We start from the raw sequence: 5,831 nt of genomic DNA, 5'->3' as shown, positions 1-5,831 counted from the left end.
CGCTTTCTTAGGTAACACAGATATTGAATGAGAAAATTAAGCTGACCTAAGGTCAGGTATAAATGTCAGACCAAGGTAAAAATCATCCTGTCTTATTACTCTAGGGTTTGCTGTGTGGTATAGGTTATGAGGCTCATTTCAAATTTATTGATAGCGGGAGCCGCCTTATACATCTTTTATGGACTTCTTAGAGGCCAGAATAGGCCATTGACCTAAAGTGCCTAGGTCAACATTTTATTTTTAAAGACATACTGCCTAGCGTGATCGTTTTCGCTTATTCAAGTATAAAGCTCAGAGCAGTCTTATATTATTTTGGTCACCATGACCTTCAAAAGGTCAAACAAGGTTCCTGACCTTAACTGAACATGTGACCATTAGACAGACATTAGACATTAGAAACGATTATCTGGGTTCTGGGGGCACTTTAGGGACCAGCCTGGAACTTGACTTTGTTTGACCTTATCTGACCCAAAAGTCAAGACCTAGGAACCTCAGAATTTGACCTAAGTGAGTTCACGTACGGGCCAAGACACCCTGTGAATTTGGTGTCTTTAGTTCTCTTAATTCCCGAGATCTCAGGGGAGTCGAATTGACCCCCACTCGAGCGAAGGGTACCTAGCCGGCCACACGTATTAAAAATGTAAACAAAATTGATCTCACGGTAGCTTCTGGTTTTTGTTCTGGTTACAACGTAAAAATAACAATGAAACGAAGAAAACCGTATGCCTTGTTAGTAAGTAAACTATAACCGGGGATGTTTTTGTTGGGGGGATCACCATAAACGGGGCTTTTGTCAACCCTGTGATCCTCTTAGCAATGCTCTGACTACCCCCTGCCTACACACAAAAGCAGATCAACTCATCTACGTTGAATGGCGGGCGATTAAATATCCATTGGGCGAATTCATACATAAAGTAGGCAGCTTCCCGGCGGCGCTTTTCTGTGGTGGTGTGGTGTAAGAGAAGATAATTCGGAAAATGGCACTGTTGCAGGTGTCCGACACATGTTTTACATCCCAATTAGTATCAATGCTGATCCAGAAATGTGCAACAAAGCAGCCATACCATCAGTTCGCGGTCAGTCATTCGAAGACAGCTGGGTCAGGACAGTGGCCACCGACGGCGGACGGGAGCAGGGCTCAGACAAGGAACGTATGACAGGAGGGCCTTCATTCTGTGGCTTGGTTTTCAAAGGAGAATCATCAGTTCTATGGCTTTTGTCACATGTTATTTGGCAGTCATGAGCTTCCGAACTTGTTTCCGCTTAAAATGCCGCGACAAGTCTTATCTCTTGAAAAGCAGCCAGCGAAATGAAGGCGCATGCAAAATCTGCTGTACTGTGAGCCATCGATTTGCTTTCAAAATTCTCACCAGCATATGCCCAGGCCATACTTTGACATTTACCCTGCGGTGACAGATGCCTCCCCAATGACCCAAAATGCCTACCCGCCCGTGGGATTTCGGCTCCCCAGGAAAGAGAACGTTGAAATGGAAGAATAATCTTGGGAGGCTGTATAGCCTTATTTTCCGAATGACATAGATGATTTGGATAGTTAAGAGGATGCACCAGCGAGGAACAGCTCTGGATATATCATTACATCTGAATAAAGAGTGATGACCTCCATCTCACCCTCCCCTCCCCCCGGTCATCAGCTCGTTTTCCAGAGAAGTTAACGAAGTACGCCCCGAGCTTGCCCCCCCCCCCCCACTTTTTGAAGCATTCCCACGCCTATAGGACAGTCACAGCGCGGCGCGGAACCGCAGCCACAGTGAAATGCGGACCGGGCTCCGATCTTACACGCAGCCAGAGGGACTCCAACCAAAAGCTCGAACACTCAGATGCCGGCTGCGTGACGACAGTGGCTTTGTAGCACTCAGGGCTCAAAATCGCCACACCTTCACAGCCAACCTCTCCTGGCCGGTCCGCGCGGTACAGGGCATCAAAGGTGAAAAAACCGTAGACACTGTCCCCGTCAGACTGCGATGCCAGGTTTTGTCTCCTTGGCTTTCTAATCAAACTCGGTAAACACAAAATCGTATCGGTCAACACTTCTCAAGAGAGCTTCGGTCGATCGAGCGATCCGACCGAAGCGATCGCGATCCGACCGATCCGACCGAAGCGAGCGCGATCCGATCCGACCGAAGCGATCGCGATTTGATCGCTGCAGTCGGATCGCGACAGCAACATGCCTGGCAACCGAACACACAGACAAAGTTTCAACGCAGAAGACCCAGGACGATAAAGAGACAAGCCTAAACACCCTAACCTAGTCGAAAAGTGTGGTGGGTGTAAAAAAGCACCCAAAACTACGCGTGGCCAGTAGGCACATAATGAACGTCTCCGGCACAACAGATCGCCACGCCAACCAAGCACTAACACGTGCCACATAAAGCGTCGGACATAACGCACCGAATGGCGCTGAAAAAAGGACGGCTCCAGGAGACAAGCCGTAAGGGTTAAAATCCCTCCGAAGTCTGAGCAAGACAGACCCTTGTAGAAATTGACTCCTTCTCGCCGGGTGACGCTTCTGGCCTCTGGTGGCTGTCTCCTTACTGATAAGGAAACCAAAGCTAAATTCAACGTAATCGTGTATGATGTCACAGCTGTCGTTCATAATTTAACAGCAAAGGCGTTTTATCGTTGACAAAAATGGAAAACTGACTCAGCAAGAAAATAATTGCAGGCTGTTCGGCTGGCTCCTAGGCAGTCTGATTCTCATATTTTCTGTCTGGTAGTTTTGTAGTTCTGTCTGTCTACCCTGGTAGTCAAGTGAGCAGGTTTTTTCATCTCTGCAGCGCATGGCCGGGAAATGTGACGAGCCTGGACGCAGTGGTGAATCGAAGCCACGCCTCGGTGGTCATGCAAAAGCCTTGATGCTGCCGGCAGGTTCCAACGACGACCGTCTGGAGAAGAGTGCTTCCCCGCCTGTGTGCCCCTGCAGTACCGGTGCCTGGCGCCGATACCTCACCGGCACCGCGCCTGCCGCACCGGGCGGCGCGAGCAGCCGCAGGTCGGTCACGGTCAAGGTCACCGTGGCCGGGGTCAGGGATGAGGTCACCTCGAGGTCGGCCAGCGTGTCGACAAGGCCGGCGGCTGGGGGTGGCTGCAGGACAGCGCCGGTGACGATGGTGCAGGTCCGAGTCGAGGAGGCGGCTGTCATGCTGGTCCGAGTCGGGGAGGCGGCTGTCATGCTGGTCCGAGTCGGGGAGTGCGGCTGTGTGATGCTGGTCCGAGTGGGGAGGCGGCTTTGATGCTGGCCAGTCGGGGAGGCGGGCTTGTGATGCTAGGACATCCGAGTCGAGGAGGCGGCTGTCATGCTGGTCATAGTGGATGCTGTCCGAGTCGAGGAGGGCGGCTGTCATGCTGGTCCGAGTCGGGGAGGCGGCTGTGATGCTGGTCGAGTCGGGGAGGCGGCTGTGGTGCTGGTCCGAGTCGAGGAGGCGGCTGTGATGCTGGTCCGAGTCGGGGAGGCGGCTGTGATGCTGGTCCGAGTCGGGGAGGCGGCTGTCATGCTGGTCCGAGTCGGGGAGGCGGCTGTGATGCTGGTCCGAGTCGGGGAGGCGGCTGTGATGCTGGTCCGAGTCGGGGAGGCGGCTGTCATGCTGGTCCGAGTCGGGGAGGCGGCTGTGATGCTGGTCCGAGTCGGGGAGGCGGCTGTCATGCTGGTCCGAGTCGGGGAGGCGGCTGTGATGCTGGTCCGAGTCGGGGAGGCGGCTGTGGTGCTGGTCCGAGTCGGGGAGGCGGCTGTGATGCTAGTCCGAGTCGGGGAGGTGGCTGTGATGCTGGTCTCGGAACCGTTACGAGCAGGTAGGTAACACCAGCAACGCCAGACGTTTATATATAAAGCCGATCAGGTACGCAGTGCAGTAAATGGAATATGGCTGAACCCATCACTGTCGGTCCTGGAGGAACTGCACGAGTTGGGCACGACATCGTATTAATGGTATACGAGTTAGGGTTTAGCACCGACTGTCAGCGGCGCTTGGTCAAAGCGGGTCGTTCGCAGTGTCTGCCCATGGCAGGTCAAATGGCTAAAGGACGCATGGTGTCGAGTCATTTGTCAGTAGTCCCTGGTCCTTACAGCCATTGATCCTCTAAATAGCCAGTGGTCCTTCTTTTCCTGCATCCCGTTCCCTTCGTTCTCTACTTCAGTACGTGCCGTCCGGCTGTGCGTGTGTCCCGCATTCTCCCGCTCTCCCTGTGCAAACGTGCTTTGTCTCTGCAACTGCGACTGAGTTGCGCCCAGTGCGATTAAAGGTGTATAGCCAAAACAAGTGGTTGCTTTCTTAACAGCAGGGCGCTTTTGCCACGAGCGCATTCAGTATGAATATACAATCCTGTGCATTTGCTGCTTTCGTTTTCCCCTTCTCCTGCATTGACTGCTCTGAATCGAGCAGTAAATGTGTAGCTCAAATGGATCGATTCAAGATCAGTTTTGTTGTCAATACACAGTCGGTATCACCAGTGCAGTGCAAGATTGCTAGATGCACATTGGCTGTGAATAACTAAATTACTAAATAAAACACGTTAAAATCAGCATGCACGCATTAAATGTGGGATGAATCGATGTTGAATCGATTCACATATCTGGTGGATGGTTTGGATCAAAACTAGATCATTGAACCGGATGTGAATTAATTAATAACTTCATAATTAATCGCTTTACGGACAAAACCGCAATTGGCATCACAGCTGAAACATTTAGCAAGGATTATAAATCAAAAGTGAATTGTTTTCAAAATCTTGAATTGAACACAGACCTGCCCGTGAGACGAAATCTTAGACCTTTTGCACAGAGTTATTTTATTCGAATGAGCAATATCTATCTGGAATAGCAATGCCTTGTCTGACACATGTACAACACTTCTCAAAGGACATCAATTATCAATGGCATCGAACAGATATGTGCCTTGAGCTCTTTCTCCCCATCCCAAAAAATCAGAATCCGAGAAACATTGGGCCCATTTGGATCCTGCTGGTCACATTCGGATTCAGGCGTATACCTGGTACCGAATGTGACGCTTCTTCCTTTGCTGCTTTATCTCTCATGGCTGCCCCTTTTTTGGGGCAATTGACCACGCAAAAATTGACTACGCAAAGTTAAACTGTTGTGTTGCTAAATCGGAACACACGCCTACCATTAAGCGGCTTTCCCCCAGGTGCCTATCCAAGAGAGGTCTTTCAGTCTTCAAATCGCAGCCTGTGCTCAGGAAATATGTCACATGTCCACCGCAGGCAGCCCACGTGATGTTACCAAGATCACTGCGTAATGTCCCCTGACTCCGAGAAAAGGTGCTGTGATGACCCGAGACTTTCGCTCGGGTGATGTTGACTCATGAAACCGCTGCCACCTGCGCGCGCGTGCATCGGACACCGGCCGTCCCGAGACCGCGCGCCGGGACGTCTTGTTTTGATGACACTCCCGTGTGAGCCGTGCCCCGAGGGCGCCGAGCTGGCCCGGGCTGACCTTCAGGCCGCCGGCGCCGGCGCCGGGTGGCGAGTTGTTGTGTCTGACGCGGGGAATGCCGGCCGCAGCTGAGCGTCACTCGGTCCGGCACCGGAGCCGGTGCTGACCGGACGCCGCGGTTACCGCGGGGCGTAACCGGAGCCGTCCAGCGGTCCGGGGCACAGCCGGAGTCCGCCGCGGGCCGCCGGACAGCGGCCGGCGTCCGTCAAGGTCCGCCGGACAACAGCCGGAGTCCGCCGCGGGCCGCCGGACAACAGCCGGCGTCCGCCGCGGGCCGCCGGACAACAGCCGGTGTCCGCCGCGGGCCGCCGGACAACAGTCGCCGTCCGCCGCGGGCCGCCGGACAACAGCCGGTGTCCGCCGC

The sequence above is a fragment of the Pollicipes pollicipes genome, unplaced genomic scaffold (genome assembly GCF_011947565.3).
Source record: "Pollicipes pollicipes isolate AB1234 unplaced genomic scaffold, Ppol_2.1 Scaffold_5724;HRSCAF=6776_pilon_pilon_pilon, whole genome shotgun sequence".
NCBI lineage: Eukaryota > Metazoa > Arthropoda > Thecostraca > Pollicipedomorpha > Pollicipedidae > Pollicipes > Pollicipes pollicipes.
The sequence above is the reverse complement of the archived record's forward strand: the minus strand, read 5'-3'. Positions refer to the sequence as shown.